The 21,346-nt window shown below is 45.3% G+C and overlaps 1 long non-coding RNA gene across 1 annotated transcript in view; it reads right to left on the reverse strand.

The window, feature by feature from the left end:
• Positions 1-21,346, reverse strand: part of LOC132247747 (uncharacterized) — a 148,257-nt gene that overhangs the window by 949 nt on the left and 125,962 nt on the right. The window lies entirely within an intron of this gene.

Below are 21,346 nucleotides of genomic sequence, written 5' to 3' on the forward strand. Positions count from 1 at the left end.
GCTTTAAAATACTTTATGAATAAAGTACATAGACTTGATTACTAGGATCTTTACTGCATGAATATATTGGGTTAATTACTGGGATGTTTAATGTTAGACTGGGGGCGGAAATCAGGAAGCAGAACCCACCTATCTGTATAGAGGACAATGAAAGATCCATTGCCTTCTGGGTCTTTCTAACAGCGTTTCATGCACTAGACTAGACTGTTGTGAGGGGAACCAAGCTTATAAACACAGAAAAACACAGTCCCCAACTGCATTTAAAAGCTCACCCTCCCTGAAGGAGGCTGAAAAAAGGCAGTAAAGAAAATCCAATTTGATACCTGCCCCCACAGGAAAGAGGTAACTGTGAAAGTGAGTCCTGCCTAGAGACTCTACAAAAGGACAGTAAGTGATTCATATAGATGGCTTGTTATTTTAAACATCTTTACTTCTTATGCTCTGCTTTCTTACTCCATTAAGATTAAATAATATCTTGGCTTTACAAATGTCTTTCACACTGGTCACAGATTCCTCAGGGAAAGAATTGCAGGCGCCAAATCTCAGCCAGACCTGCTTGATGATCATGACTGATTTGCAGCGTGTCTATAATGCTACTTAGTCAAGCCTAGCTGATGATGTGGTTTCATGTAACCAGGTTACTGTGCAAAAGTCACCTCTCGCTATCTATACCTTACCTTGTAGCAGCTGCTGTGCCCAGCATGAAAAAAAAAAAGATTACTTTTCCTTGACTAGATCCCTCCTAGGAAACAGTCCACTCCCTTCTTGTTTCTCCTCCAACCAACACAAGGTGACATATAGTTGGGGAGAGATGGTTCTAGTTATTGGCAGAAAATAAAGATAAAAGCACTAGAAATCCAGGAATAGGAAGTGGTGAGATGCTGCTGGCAGACTTCTTGGGCTCGCAAGCTGTAGCAGCCAGGTGAATTATGAAAACACTGCAGTGAGGAACAGGTCAGGAGGAGACCCTGAAAGTCAGGAGTATTTCTGGGAGAGGGCTAGACTTCTACTAGAGGGAAAGTTTAAGGGCTTTTGACATAGATTCATCAGGGTGAGTAAGCCTGAGGGCAGCCCAAAGTATCAGCCTAAATATATCCTGAAAGCAGAGGAATGATGTGATTCCACCTCAAGAGAAGAAACTGGAAGATGAGCTGTACAGCTGTTCAAAAAACAACCTCCTTGTACAAAAAACACATTCTAATTTTGCACTTTATGAAATAACAGTCTTGGTAGGATTCCCATCTCTAGAGGAAATTGTTGAAACCAAATGGGACCAATGGTGAGAAATTAAAAATATGAGTGTTTAGTTCAGGAATGGAAACTTTGCTAACATCATCTAAGAATTTCCCAAATTTGCTTTACTGCAAAAAAAAATTCAAAAGCCAAATTGGGCACCAAACCTCAGTATTTCAGTGGCCAGAAAAACCACTCTTGTAGATCTGTATTTTTTCTAAACCTGATTTAAATTTAAAACACCCATGTGCCAGTGCCTATGCAGAAATGCATCATATCCATAATATAGTGAATCTTATCAAGTTATACCAAAGTCTTGTTATGCTCACTTACAGCAAGTCATAGGGGGCAAGAAAAACAAGAGGTGGTGGCACCTATAGGACAATCCCAGTCAGGATAGGTGGTGGCACCTATGGGACAATCCAAGCATGGGCACCTACCCCTGATGCACCCACAAATGGTAATTAAGTGGAGACAGAGTGGATTTCAAGCATAAATTGTCCACAATGGTAGAACAAGTGACTGGTGATTAATTAAACTGCCTTCTATGGCCTTTGCGTAGCTGCTCCAAAACCACTGGACAGGCTTTGCAGTTGGGTATGGTCCATGATCACTCACACTGGTATCCTCTGCCAGTTGCAAGTAGCCTCTTTTCATCAACCTCTGCCCCCAGGCATTTGATTCTCTTCACTGCACAGCAGCGAGAAATAAATACTTTTACTCCCACATCTTCCCCCTCCCCACTTGCCCCTACCCTATATGAAAATCTTATAGTCACTATAAAAGGTAGTTGTGTCATTAATGTAGTTAGAGAAGATGTCACTGATATGATTCTATCCTAAAAAATTAATAGTAGAAAAAAGGTTTAAAGCAAGGGCAACTGAGAGTACTGTAGGTCAGTACAGAGAAGGAGCATGACGTTTACAAAGATGTCTGAAAAAAAATCCAATCAGCTGTAGCTCCCTTGAGCAACATTCCACGCTAATGGACATTGCTTTAAACTCCTTCTGTCTCTCTCTTTATTGTCTTTGAAACCACCACCACTCTCTAGTGCTTTGCATCCAAAATGAATGCTAGTAGTTTTCCACTTTAGGTGATTTGCTGAGAAAGAGAATTCTATTTGCGCACTGCCTTGCGATAGATCTTTTCCCCACACCCCCATTTCTATACAGGATTATTATACTGATTCAGTATAGCTGCTGTCTGTCATCAGATGTCTTCTCTTTCTCAAGTCCCGTGGGCCGTGAACACTAAGCAATGGAGGTATATTTAGGCTGTGGAGATACCATTGAACTTACAGCAAGATAGGTGAGAACAAATGCTAATTATAATCTAGCTTCAGAAGAAAACTGGAATGTAATACCAAGATGCGATGGTGTCTTGCCTGTCCAATGTGGCTTAGAAAGCTTTACTATTCTGTTATGTTAAGTAGCAATTAGTGTACCTGCAAATCAAGGCCATGCACACTAACATGATAACAAATCCTTCTCTCAGAGAGCTGTTAAAGGCAATTTATAAGATAATGAGGCTTTATATAAACCACCTGATGGTCAGAACTGGAAAACTTTATTAAATGCAGATTAGTTCTTGTATAAACACTGGAAAAAGAAAATAAATAAAAAGCCAAAATAAAGCAGTAGGTGCAGAAAGTCTGCATTAGCTGAGCAGGCAAGCCTTGCTTACACAAAGGAAAGAGAAGCAAAGCATTATTATTTCAGTCAACACACAGTAATGTAAGGAGTTGGGTACATCACCACATCACAGAAAAAAATTGATTCAAGCCAAAGACAAATCAAGAAGGAATCACAGTCTAGAATATCACTGAAGTGCAAGACAAATGAGGCAGGGCCAATGCCACCTTCGAATTGAAAAAATTCTGTTCATCTGTGCCATCTGTACCATGTATTTTTATATTGCAATAATAATTGCAAATGTTCATCTAAGGATGTCCAGTTAAATGCTCCCATTTCAAGTTACCATCTCTCCATATTCTGTTTTACATCAACGAAAAGAACTATACCTTTATTTGAAGGAACTAGGATAGTCTTCAAATAGTGACTGGGATGACTAGCACCAGAAAGATATGGGCCCACTGAAATTAGTGAGACATCCTGCATTTAAATGAGAAATTAGCGTTTAGATGAGAAATTATGTATCTTCAGTGGTTCACTGGATAAGGAACTCAAAGTTATGCTTCTACCCCGTCTTGGTTGAGTCCAGAACTGCCACTGATAAGGAGGGATCCTGGTTTTTCCTGATAAAAAAAATAGCAAATTCTCTGATAATCTCAAAATCTATTATTAGAATGAAAGGCCCCTCACAGCCTCCCCAGCCCTGTTTGTGCCCCTTGCCCCCGCCCAGACCTGCTGGTGCCCTTCACCTCCTCCCTCAACCAGCTCCCTGGCCCTGCTCGTACCCCCACTCCCCCCCATAGCCCCACAGTCCCTGCTCCCCCAGCCCTGCTGGAGGGGCTCCCAGCTGCCAGGGTTATGGCACCAGGGACCTGGGTCCACAGACCCCTGCCCCTAGCAGGAGGTAGCAGCTGCTACAGCAGAGCGGGGCCCAGCTCCCCACCCTGCTGCAGGCTCGGACTGGGGAAGGAGCCAGCTTCCCGCTGCTGCACGTACTCCTAGTGCATGGTGGGGACCCATGCCCCCCAGATCTGTGTGCGGGGTGGGAGCAGGCATAGGCTGCGTGCTGCAGGCTCAGGCTCAGGCTCCCACCCTGCTGTCCTCCCCAGGGATCTCCATAGTCTGGCAGGTGTGACCCGGTGCTGCATGGCAGATCAAGGCCACGCAAGAAAGCTCTTTGTCCCTGTGAGCTCTGTACTTCCCTGGCAACACGTCCCCTGTATGCAGCAGCAGTGAGGGGCACAACCCCATGCCACTGACCTTGCTACACCTGCACATTCAGGGGATGTGTTGCCAGGGCAGCGCAGAGCTCACAGCAGCAAGCAATTTTCCTGCATGGCCTCACTCTGCCTTGCAGTGCTGTCTTGCACCTGCCGGACTGCAGAGGTCCCAGGGGAGGGCAACAAGGTGGGAGCCTGAGCCCAAAGCGAGCAGCGCACACCTGCCCCACACATTGATCTGGGGGTTACAGGTCCCTCCAGTAACCCAACAAGTGCGTGCAGTGGCAGGGAGCTGGCCCCATCCCCCAATGAGCCACCCATGGCCCTGACCCGCTCCCTGCTGGGGCCCCGTGGCTGTGCATTGCAGCCCCAGGCCCCAAGCCCCATAAACCTGCCCAGGCTGGGTGGCAGCAGCCCCAGCCCCAGCCAAATCCCTCCCTCCCTCTCTATGGGGGCCTCAGTCCCCCCAACCCACTTAACTGCGGTAGCTGCTCTCCAGTCTGTCTGACAGCCACGTGCATGTGCATGTGCATGCACCTGGCACCCTCCTACCAGAACACCATCCTTCCGCACCCTCCCAGCCCCCTGCAGGCTGGAACTCTGCCAGCCTGCAGAAGTCTCCTTGCAAAACTGCAAAATCCACAGGATTCCCTGCTAAAATGAGGAATCTGCATTTTACTTCAATAAGGCAGGGAAATCCATGTTTTACTCTGTTTTTCCAGGGGAAACAGAAAACTCGGATCCCTGCTGATAAGCATGCCCTGTCCACTCATACTTAGTCTACCTATTACCAAGCTGCAAAAATGGGGCCAGGTCTATACCACCTCTAAGGTGATCCTTAGATGACCAAACTTGCAATTAGCTGACATGGACAGCTCTCCTAAGACACTGCCTGTGGAGCTGAGGCACACACTATGAACCACCTACACTACCTAACTTAGACTGCCTAACTCAATCTAGACAACTCAATCTAGACCAGGTATGAGCAAGAGGAGCTAGACATCTTGGTGGCATTCCTCAAATCACCCCAGAAGCTGTACAGATGTAGCCCCATTTTCTGGGTCTAGCTGTACATGGGACTGACATGAGAAAATGGGGCCAAGCTCCTCATAGCACTCTAAGTTCACCCAGGCATCAGTAGAGACATGGACTAAGTAATTCTAGAAGTGCCAGCCTTGCTAGTGAAAGACAGTCCTTTAAAAAAGTATTACCTTTATCCTGGCAGTTCTAATGCAGTGGGGTACGGCAGCAGCATAGGCAACAGGTAGGGAGTGCATGGAGGTGCACATGCACCCCGACAGGGCCGGTGCCCCTCCCGACAGCTGACACTGATGCTGTCGGTAGGGCTCGTTCCCCCCCTGACAGGGCCACCACCACTGGTGGCTTCTGAGGATGCTCCCCCCAGATTCAGGAGGCACCAGTGACTCATGGGCAGTGGGGTAGGACTAGGAGGATCCTACCCAAATCTGTGTTTGAGTTGCATACACCGAATAGTCCACCTCACTAATCCACATTAAATCTCAGGCCCTTGGAGTCCCTCGCACATACACTCCATTAGTCCTCTGAGCACATGGTATAAGAAGATCAGGTTCTTTCATCAATGGAAAAGGGAGGTATGTGAGAAAAAGAGGCTTAACAGCAAAGTTCATCATGTAGACAAGGGATTTACAATGTAGTACTTATTTCCCAAACCCAGATGGTCATGCAACAGTGCACCCAACAGCAAGAGGCAGAGCATCATATGGGGAATTTCAGATCTCATGGGAAAGGCTAACAAAAGTTAGACAATCTGAAGTAATGTGTGTCTTGTGATGACTGTTTACTATACTAGCCGCTTACCATTATCTTGGGTTCCACCATTTCTTTGTGATATTCTCATAATATACTTAAACTGCATGCTCCTGTTTGGAGCCAGGACTCTATTTATTCCAGGTGCATCTAGTACTTGACTGTGACAAAGGAGGTTGGGTGAACTGGATTCCAGCCTGCAGTTCTTGTAGGGAGCACTTTGAGAGGCTCAGTGTGGGTAGTCTTTACTGTAAATTATTCTTGTAACTAGACCCCTACATGGGACATCTATATGCCCTTTTCACCCTAGAGGAAGATAGTAATCTGGATTTGGCAACTGGCCACAGAGACTGCTCTCTGAAAGCTTCCCAATTATATAACATTTCATGTACTGGATGAGTTGCCCCCAGGTGAATACCATAGTTTTATAACTGCTTTGTTGCAAGTAAGGCTGATTCAGCCTGGGGAGAATGAGCGAGGCTCTGACAGCACCTCTGTATGAGATGCGTTAATGCATATTAGCCTAATTTAATGTGCATTACAGGCACACATCTACACGTACACACCCTTAATGCGTATTGAATTAGGCTAATCACACCTAATTTTAATCCCTGCAAATGCACGGATCACATTTAGTTATGATTCGTTAATGTCCAGTACACACGTTTAGACACAACCCAGCACTAACTTTACTGCCAGGTCTGCCCAGCCACTAGGGGACTGGACTGAGCCCAGCCCTGGGTTCTTGGCTGGCTGCTTTTCCTCCCCCAGACTGGCTGATCTGTGGCAGCCTGCAGCTGCAGGCTAATTTTGTGTCCTAAGGCACATACAACAGGAGGCTGGACAAGAGTGTTGTTCTGTGCAGAAGCCCAGCATGCCCTGTGTGCCATGGGCGACTGGTGCCACCTTAGTCGGGGGGGGAGGCACATGCCCCCCCCTAGCAACCAGTAAGTGACTGATGAGGGGGGTTCCCCTGCGGCAAGACTCACCAACCAGGAAGCAGCCACTCATGCTCCCCAGCCAGTGCTCCTGCCTGCCCCCCCAGCCCATCACCTAAGCAGGGAGCGCAGCTGGTCAGGGGGTGCATCAGCGCTCTCAGGGGGTGCACGTGCACCCCTGTGCACCTCCTATACATCGCCACTGCTGTATGCCCCCCTGGACAGGTGACAAGCTGTCTTTACCTGGCCTGTCCCCCTCCAGAGCTGCTGCTTGGCCACAGCTGAATGTTGCAAAGGGCTACAGCTTGCAGCCTGGCCACAGGGCCAGCACCTGCTCCCTGCTGCTGCTCAACCCCAGCTGTGCTTGCAGTTCCTGTGGTGAAGTGCCTCTGCTGTGCAGCTCCCAGCCCCTGGCTTTGCCCCTGTGCTGGGCACTGCTGGCAGCCATCCGGGGCTGGCCATATAAGGACAGCCATGCGAGGGCCCAGAAAGCCAGTGTAGGATGTGAATGTTGTCATCTTCCACCCCATAGAGCCCCAGCCTGACCCAGATGTGCACACCTGTATGAACTGCCAGGGCCCCCAAATGGACCTGGGAAAAGGTGTGCGACCTCAGGGCACTCTGGGGCCATGCCAATGTGCAAGGACAGTTCACGTAGGGTGGGAATTCGAACACCCACATTTATGAGGCCCTGTCTGGTAGGATGCAGAAGTAAGGGCCCTCTCAGTTGGCATGGCAGTGCTGCATAAAGGTCAAGGCCTTGCAGGTAGAGTGGATGGCCATGACCAACTTCAATCATCTGGTCATACCCAAAAGTCCACTGCCTTTATGCAGGAGCTGACCTGCATTTTGGTACCCTAGCAGCCAGGCCGCCCCTCTGCAAGTGCCACCAGCAGTGTCAGCCTGCCTAAGCACCTGCCCCACTGACACCTCCAGTGACATACAGATTTCATAGACATTAGGGCTGGAAGGGACCTTGCAAGATCATTGGGTCCAGTCCCCTGCCTAAGGGGTAGGAAGTCAGATGGGGTCAGATCATCTCAGCAAGACAAGCATCCAGGCATTTCTTAAAAGGTATCCAGAGTAGATGCTTGCACCACTTCTGGGGGGAGTCTATTCCAGACTCTGGAGACTCAGACAGTAAAGAAGTTTTTCCTTATGTCCAGTCTAAAACAGTCTTCCAGCAGTTTGTGACCATTAGACCTCATCTTTCCTTGGGGTGCCATGGTGGACAGGCATTCTCCCAGTTCCTGATGCACACCCCTCATATATTTATAGGCTGCCACCAAGTCACCCCTGAGCCTTCACTTCTCCAGGCTGAAGAGGATATATATACACATGCACATCACCGGAGGAGGGGACCTCAGCCCTTCAGCACCCCATCCTGCCCTCCTCCCTGGCTGCTGCATGCACTGGCAGCTTAGCTCCCTGTCCAGCAGCTGCCTCATGCTTGGCGCAGTCCCAGACCTTTCTGGCCCTAGTGGCCATGTACATTTTCCCCACTGCCTGGCCCCCACCCATGGACCCACAGAGCCCCTGGGTCCCATCCACTACCCTGCAGCAGGCTCCTACTTGGCCCTGGGAGGAAGTCCTTGGGTGCCTTATGCACATCAGAGCCTTGCCACCTGCTGGGGTTGCCACAGCCCCCAGACCCACAGGGGAACATCTAGGAGCTGGGGTGGTAGGCATCTTCCCCCTAACCCCCTCCCCTCCCACCATGGCTGCCTGCTCTTGGCTTCAAGACTAAAATTACTGTAAATATTATCCCACCTGTAAGTGGGTTTTACATTGTTGGTGGGTAGGAAGGGTAGTAGAAAGACACTGTTGGTTGAGGGGGAAAGGGATAGGGGGTTCTGTTTACTTAGTGGGGAGGGATGGGTATCCCAGATACCTGCGGAGGTTTTGGGATTGAGAGTATGGTCAGGGGTAGAAAGGTAAGAAAGGTTTATTGACTTATTACTACGTGTAGTCATGTTTTTGTTAAGATGGACCATAATAATTCAAGTCGGCAACTTATCAGCAGTCCCCTGATGCACGACGAGTTTCTCTTTCACAAAGCTCAGCGAAGTCAGGTGTCCCCGATCAGTGCTGTCTGAGAGGTACCAGGAAGGACCCTGGTATTCAGTCCTTGGGCTCCTTGAGATCCATGGGCCCACTGAGTCCAGGCCAGCAGTCAATTTGTAGTTCCTTTCACAGAGCTGTCTTCCTTCTAAATGATTTCTAGATGTGCCAGCCAATTTATAAGTTCTGAGCTATGCTGATATCTTATAGCCATTCAGATTCTTTTTACTTCAACTGTCCTTAGACTGACCAATAGCAGTACAAGCCTTGCATTTTTCTGATAAGGTTAATTTTAACTATACCACAGAGCCTACAGCTACCACTACAAGGCCTTGCTAAATTTACTAGGCCTCATACTACATACAAGGCCTCACTACATCTTAGACTTTAATTAGGCTCTTAGCAACAACATATAGCTTAATACCTGAACAAATGACAGAAAAAAAATCCTGTGTCTAATCTTCATAGAGCCTTCAGCAACCACCTTTATCACACAGACATAATTTGCAGCTGTCACAGATGGGGGGGGCACGGGGTAATAAAGTATTTTTGTGAGGAAAGGATAACTGAGACTGGTGCTGGGGGCGAGTAGGGCGTGTGTGGGTGGCAGGGCAGGAATAGAGAATGCAGGAGAAGGGGGTTGGCCAAGGCCTGTTATACTCAGTGCCCTACCCCTGATCAGCAGCATTTTCTAGTACCAGTTTTACATTGTCCTGCCACATCCTTGGCATAGCCAACTAGAATGCTTACTGGGAAGGAGCAAGGCTGTACAGCCAAAAGCAACAGAAGCAATTTCAACTTCATAAGCTTTTAATGTGTGCACGAGCATGTGTGTTCATTGATCTGCAACTCTACATCGAATTTTCAGTTTGCTGTTTAGTAAACAGAGAATTTCTGAATTCTGACATGGAAAGAAATTAACCTTGTGTTTGGGAAACACTGACATCTCCAGGAAAACAAATTTTATATTTTCTATGCTAAAGAAAGTTTCTCATCCTATATTTTAATTAAGTGATGAAAATATACTAATATTTCCCCATGTCAAGTAAGGAAATATTCATCCAGAACATTACTTTTTTTAAAACAGATAAAAATACCAGGTAAATACCCCAATTACTAAACATACCTAAAATAAATGGTTTGACTGCAATTGGAAGAGGGGGTGGGAAGCAAAATGCTGTTACAATATTAACATCAATTGCTATTGTACAGTAGTTTTTAGGTTTATTTGGGAAAACTAAATTAGAGATGGAACTAAACCAAAAGTTCAGATCCACATGTTTCAAACTAATGTAAGAACTGGAGGGCGAGAATAGGTGTACAAAAGTTCTATGGTCTCTGCTTTAAAGGAAGTGACTTCCTTCCTTTCCTTTTTCATGTCCTAGTGTGACAATGTATTTAGCAGAAATCACAAATTCATTGGCATCTGACAAGGCCATGCCAGGAGCACTCCACTCTGGCCTCGAGTGTGCAACTTCTAGGCTGTCAACTGAACACTTTAGCACCCACGCCACCCCAGCCCAAAGAAGTGAATGAAGAGGTACGTAAGGTTATTTTGTGAACATAGACAGTATTAGATAGTTATATAATCGCAAGCAACAGTGTGGACTTATGAGGTCTTCTTATGCAAGCTTTTCCTTCAGGAAATTAAACGAAAGGCCCTAGTTCGTGAAAGTCACCAAACCACCAAGCAACCAGCCACTCAGGAGGAAAGAACACCAGATTTGCTGTACTAACAGTGTTTTGTAATTGATTATTCTAGTCCTTTAACACCAGTAACTTGATTTATAGGTTCAGCCTTATCTATTTGTCTTTACATCATTCAAGGTGTATGTTCCTACTTGAGGGGAGAGACGCAGAAGCCCAGCTGTATTCCATGGGCCAAATTCTACTGTCCGACTCCACTGCCACCTCACTGAAGACAATGCAATGAAGTTTGAAATTAAAAGAAAGGAATGGCCCCCTCTCAATTCCAAACTATGCATCTTGGCATTCACCTTCATCTACATATTTGATTTAATATACATCTATTTCATTTGATAATGTAGTCATTTTATAACTGAGTTTGTATAAGTATTATCCAAAGGTAGTCAATGGAAATCCATCGATTTCAGTGGGTTTCGATTCAAGGCTAGATGTACTGGCTTTAAAGACCAAATTTCAGGACCCTTACTACTCTCATTGAGTAGTGCTTTACACTGTAAGTATCTGCTCTTCCATTAATGTGCAATGGTATAATCAAGTACTAAATAAGTGTGTGGTAACCAGAGTTATTGCATAGTAGTGCCAGCAAATGCCTCTTAAGTCATGCTACTGCACAGTAGCCTAATACTGCACAGTAGCATATTAGCACTGTTTGTGCTGTGATGTGATGCACTACTGCACAGTATAATTAGGACTGCACTGTTAGCATCTCATGTAGATGTGCCCACTGTGAATAGTTTTACTGACTAAAACTGAATTACCAGCAAGACTTATGAATACAGGTGTCAGAACATAGCCATGTGTCCTCTCCACCATGGGCTTGGACATTGGGCTACTCAGTGTACTATTATTCAATACATTAAGTTTGCAAAGAACCAGATTTTCCTCTTGTTTACCAATTTTACTTAGCTTAGTTGGTAGGACAACTGGCTACAAACTAGAAGTCCTTGGTTTTAATCCTAGGTGAAGGTGGTAGATTTTTACTCATTGTTTGCACTTTCAGTCTGGCCTTGAGACCCACCCAGCCTTCTATCCAATGGGTACCATGTGAAAAAGGCAGCCCAAATAAGGTACTGACGACATCACGTCCTTCTCATGCTAAAGATAAAGAAACCATGGAGCTCTGCCTCAGTCTCCTGTAACTGGAACACCTTTACCTTTTATGCCAAATCTATCACTACTGAATTCAGTAGAGGTATTTCTAATTTAAATGCCCATGTTAAAAAAAATAAATAAATAAATAATAATAATAAAATAAAATGAAAGCATGCATAGTATCAGGGATAACTCATTTTAGAATAGCTTTGAATGCTGAACCCTTACGTGTAATAAATCTTATCAAATATATCTTTCTTCTGGTAATCAGGAGCATTTGCATATTTTTAGTTTATTCTCTTCTTATCACTGATGCGTTCTTTTAGCATGTTCCTGAAAAGAGTCCCATTAAAATGCAAATAAAGGATTTACGCTGGCTTGTGCTCCAGCAGTTACCAGATGTGCAATGTGCTGGTGTAATCCAAGCTGGAGATTTTGCAGGCATTTAGAAACAATGCAAAGACAAGAGATTCACAAGAGCATATACCATAAGGAAGGCAGGTTATAACATCTCAGACCATACAACTTTGTTTACAGGAAACCATGTTAAACCCATATGTAGTATATCAACACAACACTGGAATGGAGGCAGGTGTGCTTACTTGTTTGGTCAGTGCATTTTCCTGATGTTCTGCCAAAGCTAGATTCTGGTAACAATTTGCAGTATAGCCAAAAAGTTAAGTGCATGAAATAGAAATTTCTAATTTCACATTTTTGTGGAGGGAGAGGTAGCACTTCATTGCAGGAGGAAGAGTGGATGGAGAGGAAAAAAAAAAAAAAAGCAAACAAACAACCCGACAACAAATGAACCCAAATAAACGCATTACATTCAGGGTTCAAGCATCTCCTGCTGATTAATGAACATCTGGGATGGAAGAGCTGAACTGAAATAAGCAAGACAATATGGCACCAAGCAACACCAGGCACGCCTCTTGTTCTCATCCATCTGGGGGCTGTTCAGTCTAGCCAAAAACAGAAGGTTATAACAACATGGATACAAACATTATCATTCTTCTAGATGCTGCCAGGAACTTTCATCAAAAGAAGCTTCCATTGGCCAAACAGATTCTGGCCAGCAACTGTCAAGTAGAGAAACATACAACGGTGAAAGCAGCTAATCATTTTATAATAGAGTCAAGGCTTGACAGTACACAGGGAGTCTGTGAATTGCTTACGTAGGTCTATAGCCTGCTTCCCAAGAAGTCAGTGGAAATTTTGTTATCCCCTTCAATGGGAGCAGACAATAAGCAGAGAACAGATGGAAAGCAAGGAATGCAATATTCTCCTTGCATATGTCAAGATGACAAGCAGCAAAGAGATTTATCCTAAGAGGAGATAGGAGAGTTTGTCAGTCAGAAAGAATAAAAGGTGAAAAATTATTAGCCAGTTTGTATTGCATCACGTCTGTTAGAAAGAAACTATCCTGGCTGGTGGGTTCCTGTTGCCAGCAGCAGGATACAATGGCTTTAACTGAACCCTGAAACATAAATCAGATTATGCTGAGGAATGAGATGGTATTGATTCAGTAAATCGTTGCTACATTAGTTACGGTCTGCTTTTCCCTTGTGGCTTATTCCAAGAGAAGATTATAGTTACAAGTTATTATCATGGGTTTTGGGGATGAGGGGGTATTTTATTTAAGTTTATATCAACAATAAGAACAGCCACATAATATCAAAATGCGAAACAGTTTTTGAAGTTTTTGCACTTAATATATGTTTGGTACATCATGATCATAACTGTTAATGGATATACTCCTCAACAATAGTGACTGCAAAGAAAATGAGTTTCCTTCCCAGTTCTTTGGTGTGGAGTTCCAGTTTACGTGTGGTTTTATGGCAGTTACTAATTTTCTATTATCACTGTTTACCATTTATGTTTATTATCTACAGGAGAAATATCAATGATGGGTGCAGCAGTGTGGTCAAGTAGTCCCTTCCACCACCACTACTGGTTGACCAAGGTACAGGAAGAGCCAGGTTTGACCAGAAAACAGCAGAGGTGGCACTCTGGGCTCCTATGCATGTGGTGGGATGCTGCTCCGATGCACTGCGATTACAGCACATGGGCACAGACTTGATTAAATCGAGTCTGCTGGAGCATGGTAATTACCACAGTCCAGCGTCATGTGCATCAGCATCCCTGCGCTAAAAAGTGGCAGTGGGGCACTTTAAAGCTCCTTTAACAAGTTTTAATTCAAAGCACCCCACTGTCATTTTTCAGCTTGGGGATGCTGATACATATGACCCTCCACGTAGTTTAATTAGCACAGCTCTTGGAGCTGCACTGATTAAAGCCCCACCCCCCTGCAGCACATCTGTAAGTGCCCACAGGTTCCTCCTTCCAAAACCTGCTCCTGGCCAGGAGGGGACACCCGGGGAGCAGGGGGGAGGGGGCAGCCAAGGAGCAGGCACTGGAAGGAGAAACATGCATACTGTCACCACTGTCCCCTGCCAAGTGTGGCACCCTGCACAGCTACTCCCCACAGACCCCAGGTGGAAACAGCCCTGGGGCTTCTCCTGCACCTGGATCAGCAGGAGTGGCGGTGGCAATAGTGGAAGGGTTGCCCCCCTTTATGCTTTCTCTACCCAATTCCCCTTGTCCATTTCTGGCCCAGGGGATCCTGTGCTCCTATATTCCCCCGTTGTTTAAGAGGCCTACATGCTGAACCCTTCTTTACAGAGTTGTAGATCCACCCATGATTATCTACCACATGTGATAAAAGCTACATTAATGATCTATGATTTTCTATGCAAATAGAGCTTTCACAAGAACAAAGCATTGCTGCAGTTTTCACCCTAAGCTCAGGTGCAAGTGCTATGAATGAAGCAGCAAAGTAAACTGCCAACTGCTGAAACTTCTGTAGCCTGACAAAGGGTTTTGGAACCCGAAAGCTTGCTTAATAACTATTATCCAGCTATTTGGGTTTGTCTAATAAAAGATATCAAGTTCACCCAAGGAACCTTGTCTGAAATACGAGATGCATTCTTAAAAAAAAAAAAAAATTGTTTCATAGTCTCATCAGGGATGTGCACTACTTCAGCAGAGGCTATATTTTAATTGAATAGATCAAATTTTATTAAAAGCACCACAGATTCACCAAAACTCTGTTAAACCCATGCTCAAAATCACCAGAACTGCAACTCCTCATTCAAACTGGGAAGAGTGCATCTGTTTCTTAGTTATTTCTGGAAAAAGGAACATCAATGACAAGTCTACTTCTGAAGACAAGAGCCTGCTGTAAGCACTGGAGAAAATGTAATAGGCAGGAAAACAGCAAAACCATGGGATTGTTTGAAACCCTGATGATTCAGAGTAGCCATAGGATAATATGAACACATAATATTTTACAGAAGCTCAAACACCTTTTCAGTAATCTTACTGGGTACCTGCAAAGGACAACCTAGTCTTCATCATTAAAAAGTATCTTTTATAACTCAGGGTAATAATCCAGGGGTAAACATACAGTGCATTGAAGATAGGGTATTTGACTTTTACAGTAAGGTAAATAAGCATACATGAACTTAAAGCAGGAATATAGGTCACTCCCCTTTTTTGCCATGGAGCCCAATTTCCTCCCTGTAGATTGGGATTTTGAAGCCAGCCAGAGTAGGGATAAAGTTGATGGATTCCTTAAGATTAAAGCACTATTCCTTCAGGACTCATGAAATAAAATTAAGCAAGGGAGTATTAGGGTAGTTACACATTACACTTAGACCAGGGGTGTCCAACATTTTTTCAAAGTGGGGCCGGATCATGAACTTTTTAATCACCCAGTGGGCCAGCGAGCCATATTAAAACACCTTCTGTCCTGGGCCAGAGAGACCCTGCCTGTGTAGCCCTACTGCACCTGCCTGTTACTGCAAGGTTCATGGTAGTTGCTGGTGGGCAGGGGCAGGAGGGACCCATTCTACATCCAGCCAGCTACTGCCCCAGGGACTGAAGGAGAGAAATAAATAGCTCCACATCTCCATCCCCTGAGCAGCACAGCCCCACGAGGCGGCAATGCCTGAGGGGGGCTGGAGCAAGGCAGTCACTGCACCGCAGCTCCTCACCTGCCCACCCCCGCTCACCATGGTGCCCAGCCACCTGTGCACGCAGCCCCAGTGCTGCAAGCCCAGAGTGTGGGGTCCAGCAGACACTGGCTCCTGCCGCCTCACCCCACAGAGGTCACGCCAGGACCCTGCCTGCCGAGGCCCCCCCATGCTGGCTTCTTACATGCTGCTGGGGATGGGAGGAGGCTGGCCAGGTTGGCACCAGCTAGCAGAAGTGGCAGCGGAGCCATGTGCCACTCGGGACTGACCGGTGCAGGCTGGGGAAAATGCAGCTGAGCCCCTGCTGCTCCAGCCAGGCTTGTCCCATCCCGAGTGGCACACAGCTCCACTGCCACTTCTGCTGGCCGGTGCAGACCGGGCCGGCCTCCTCCCATCCCCAGCAGCACGTGGGAAGCCAGCTTCAGCTGCACACTGCTCTGGATGGGACGGACCCATCCAGGTCAGCACTGGCCAGGAAAAGCAGCATGCAGCTGAAGTCGGCTTCCCACGTGCTACTGGGGACAGGAGGCGGCCAGCTCGGTCTACACCAGCCAGCAGAAGCAGCAGCAGAGCCGTGTGCTGCTCAGGATGGGACGAGCCCAGCCGGAGGAGCAGGGACTCAGCTGCATTTTTCCCCTGCCTGCACCGGTCAATCCCGAGCAGCACACGGCTCTGCCACCGCTTCTGCTGGCTGGTGCCGGCCTGGCCAGCCTCCTCCCATCCCCAGCAGCACATGGGAGTCCAGGTTCAGCTTCATGCTGCTCTGGATGGGACAGATCTGCCTGGGTTGGCACCAGCCAGCAGAGGCGGCGGCGGAGCCACCTGCTGCTCGGGACTGACCGGCGCAGGTAGGGGGAAAGTGCAGCTGAGCCCCTGGTGCTCCAGCTGGGCTCATTCTGTCCCGAGAGGCACATGGCTACTCCTCTTCCCACACGCACCATGTCTGCAACATCAAGCTGATGTGGGGCATGTGGGAACCTTGTCCCTCCCCCAGCCCCTCAGCCACTTCCTAAGGGCTGGGGAAGGGACAAGGGGTGGGAATGAAAGTAAACAGCGTTTACTTTCATTTCCTGTTGCAGCACCGTGGGCCTCCGAAAATGCCTTGGTGGGACGTATGGCAGCCCACGGGCCATATGTTGGACAAGCCCAACTTAGACCATACTAAATCTGTGGAATATTAGAAGTTGGAATATGCTGTGAGTAGTCACAGGTTAAGAGTTAATACCATTTCTTGCATGCACAGCTCTAACTTCTCACTAAAAGGCTGACAAGCAGGGGCACAGCTAGAAGCCAAGACATGTGGGCTCTATCCCTGCTCTGGGTGTGGTGGTGGAAGGGAGGGAGGCTGGTTGTAGTGCATCCTGGGGTGCTGGAGGACTGCAAATTGCTCATTTCTTCTCCTTGGAGCAGACTTAAGTTACTCCAACATGAGCTCAGTTGCACAGCCCAGAATTAACCCTTACCTGAAGTGGTGCAACTTTGAGATGCTCAGTAGTCACTTAACATGACTTAATGAGCTTTACTGTGCAAATTCATGCATTTTAAGCACCTTTAGTATGATCTAAGTGTCACATGTAACGTCACCCTTACAAGGAATAAATCAGGAACACCTACTAATTATAGACTACCTAGGGACTTCTGACAGTGCTAAACAAGGGATGGTCTCTGGCATCCCAGGAGTAGCCAAAGAAAATGTAACTCAAATGCATCTCTGTGCTCCAATGCCTCCTTTTCCCCCAGAAAGTGACAGATTACTGCAAGCTTTGTCTATCTGCACATCTCCCTGCACTGGCTCAGGTATTTTAGCCTAGGAGAGCATTGAATGGAATAACATATTTACCTATACTCCTTCAGTGGGCAGTTCTGGATAACAGAAAAGAATAACCCTACAAGCCTGAATGTATAACTCAAGGACTCTATATAAGCACATAAAAGGAATTTTTATTCCTTTATGGGGATGCATAGACCAAGTCACAGTCTGGCCCTGCAGTATTATTCACTCCTAATAGAAACCCAATCACAAGTCATTTAAAAATTAATCCAGATACAGCACCAGGGAATACAATGCAGGGAGGAAAAAATAATTTTGTCTTGGTTTATATGACCCAATAGCAGAGCTCTAGAGGATATTATATTTTAATTTGAATCCCCAACCAGAACCAGAAAGCAAACGGATTTGAACCCTAGCCTCCCATCAGCAAAGTGAATGCCCTAAACACACACTTTAAGGAGGGAAGTACCATCACTTCCTCTTCCCTGGTATGTGTACAGTTATACCCTGAAAACCTATTCACAATAAGGCACAGACATTCTGAAGTGTGCTACAAGTGCTCCTAAACAGATGAAAGAAAGAAGCAGAATTTAGCAACCTTTGTGCAATACCACACTGATTATTCTGCTTCCATTCAGGAAGTACCCCAACGTATCTTGGCACAGGGCTATTTCACTCCATGTGGATATGGTATAGTTACCATTGAGAACCTCAGCTTTTCCTTTTTGTTAGAAAAAAAAAAAAAATCATTTTGCTCTGAACAAATGAGCAAACTTTATTTGCATTTGGGGAAAATTCTGAAATTTCACTTCCCATTCTACCAGAGGGAGAAGGAATTACGGTTATTTGTTCTGCTGCTGAATTGAAGCAACACTTGTTTGCAGTCCTACCAAGGCTTTTCTATTCAACTCTGACTTTCATGATTCTGTTATTCCAATTTCTTTTTTTTATTAAATGGATCAGGGAAATCCCAGACCTAGCTAATTAAAACAGAGTGACCTCTGAAAATCCTGGTACTCACAGGCCTCCGTTGAAGAAGCCTATATTTCTAAGTGCATTTACCTTCAAGTAGTCTATAAGCAGCTGATTTATAGTAGTTGTCTGTTTGGGCCAGGTTAACTGAGGAACCAGGCCTTGTGAAGTGCATAGAAGTCATTCCATATAGTCACTCTTCATAAAATAAAGAGCAAAAAACCCCCACTGCTCAATCCATCACCATAAACCAAAGGAAACAGGTAGGCTTTAAATATTGTTACACAAACAGAGATTGATTAAGCATGACAAACATCTACAGGTTATAAATTTCTCATTCAAAAACGTATCTGAATTCAAGGTCCAGCACAGCCTATTTAAAGCATGTCACTGTCAAGGAGCTGATAGGTCAAAACCTTAAAACACTGAGGTATACCATTACCACTAATGTAAATAGGCCTGAGATTATATAATGCTTAGCTAAAAGCAGTGAAATGCTAAAAAGAGGACCTACACCCCTAAAAAAAAAAAAAAAAAGAAAAAAAAGACAACATTTAAGGAGTATGCAAAAATGAAGCACTAAGCATAGGAGGAGTGATCTGTGGGGAGAGGAGAAAAGGGAATATGGATAAATGTTGGTGGCAGCTATCTTAAAGGATTATTCAAAGAGAAGTAAAAAACAAAACAAAAACTATAGGTTAACATAAGTCTGTGTTTGTCTTAAGCACATGTTTATACCAAGCTGAAAGTTATCAATAAAATGTGAATAGTAGCCTTGATAATTTAGTGCACCTCATACTCAACAAAGCTTCCAGCATGTGGGAATGACAAGGTCCTGTTTAATTAACTATCTTTGAGGAAGACAAATGTAACAAGGCCTCAGTTCCCCCAAAGTCACTTGGAGCCCTCTGGTGGCCCACGGAGACCTGTTCAGACACCTCAGCCACCCCACCAGTCACCTGTCTCACTCTTGCCTGCCAACAATTTGATGTGATTAGAAATGTCCGAGAGCCAGCCTTCCAATAACCAGCACGTGGATAAGTGTCCTGCTCCACTGCACCAGTCACTGGGCTCCCTCTCTCCTCAGCTTGGTCCCCAGGCCCTTTTTGCTCTCTGCCCCCGCTCAAGACTCCCATGCCATCTACACCAGTTCTCAGGGCTCTAGTGGCTTTGTCATAGTTCAGTGGGCCTTGGACAGGCCATCAATTCAACAATGTGAATCCCTCTGAAGGACATCTTCAGCGGCCTCCTTTTCCCCCCCTTCAGTCATTTGTATCTCACAGCTTTTAATACTAGTCCACAACATAAACTACATGTGAAGTTTTCCCCACTTGTCTTTAGGCATTCCCTTCCAGTAGCTCCTTCCTGTCAGGGTCTATGGATTGCCTTGCCTCCTAGGTCTGTAGGCTCCCAGTCAACCAGTTCCTACAAAGCTCCTGCTCTCTAGGGCACACTACATCCTGCTTCTGCCAAAGCCACCCCCAAAACTGAGGCTCCAGCCCCTGGGACTAGCTTATATGCATCTCTGCTCCTCCCTTCTTGGCCACCTGGTCTGAGGCTCCCTTAACTGGGATCAATGGCATCTTGTTATCTAATTAACAGGCCTGTTGCTGCTCTTAACTTTTGTCCTGTCTCCCTCAATTACCTGCTCAAGCTCTGGCTTTTGCAGCTTGCCAATTTAACCCTTCAGTGACTGCAACTCCCTCAGTTCTGCTGCTTGATGCCACTCTCATGCAGAACATGGGTAGCGTCACAGTACTCTGGAGGCTGACTGCCACTACTCCCGGAGCTTTAGGCCCTGGCACCCTCCACAGTCTGAAGTTTGGATTATATTCCACGTGGAGCCCAGGTGGAGGCATCGTCTCCCTCTCCAGGCTTCCCCCACCCAGTAACAGGGTAGGGGCCCTGTTACAACAGAAACAGAGGAGATGAAACCTTTTCTGTAATACCAATACCCATGCCGATAGAACATTCTTAAAAGTATTCCAAAATGCCTTTAACGGTATATTTATTATTTCTATTACTAACCATTTGTAAAGAACAGAAAGCAACAGTTACATTTTTAAAAAGGCTGATGAAAATCTCTAGCTTGTGGTCTTTTTCCCTGAAAAAAAAAAAAAAAAAAAATAGGCCATATTGGCTTCTTCAATTAACCTGACAGTGGACAGCCTTAAAAAAAAAAAAAAAAAAAAAATTCCCTCTTGATCTAAAGAGATTACTAGTTTTAATGTTGCTTCCCCATTTTAAGTACAGTGCTTCTCCTTGAAAAATGATTCTAAAAACCCTTGAAGTAAACCCTTAATTTATTCCTGTCATTACCCAACATCTGCAAGTGATAAAAGCATCAAAAAAATATATATCTAGAGAACATATATAGCTACACAGCAGAGCCACTTTTCTTCAGTTCCAGATATAGATATACACACACACGTTTAAGAATGTTCCATCTTAAAAAAAAAAAAAAAAGTACTCTCTAAAAATGGCATTGAGGGCTTCTATGTTTATTCTCTTAGTGAAAAACAAAAGAAAAAAAACAAAACCAACCCAATTAAGTCAAAATGCTTTACTATTGACCTCAGTATTGCCAGAAATTTATCCTAGCTCTGTCCCAACTGATGATTGATATATATATATATATATATATATATATATATATATATATATATACACACATACACACACACACACACACACTGATATTTTGATTGCTAATCTTGCTCTCTCAAGCCAAAAATTTAAAAGATAAGCTTTCAGTCCTATTAGCTAGAGAACCTGGAAAGGACCCAATTCATTTTCACAGAACTGATACAGACTTTGGGGAAGGGAGAAATGGGGAAAGGGGGGTTGTTAAAATAAAGTAATCAAAATCTGCCATATTTACTTAGACATTTTATGGAAG

This window comes from Alligator mississippiensis, chromosome 1, assembly GCF_030867095.1.
Source record: "Alligator mississippiensis isolate rAllMis1 chromosome 1, rAllMis1, whole genome shotgun sequence".
Classification (NCBI taxonomy): domain Eukaryota; kingdom Metazoa; phylum Chordata; order Crocodylia; family Alligatoridae; genus Alligator; species Alligator mississippiensis.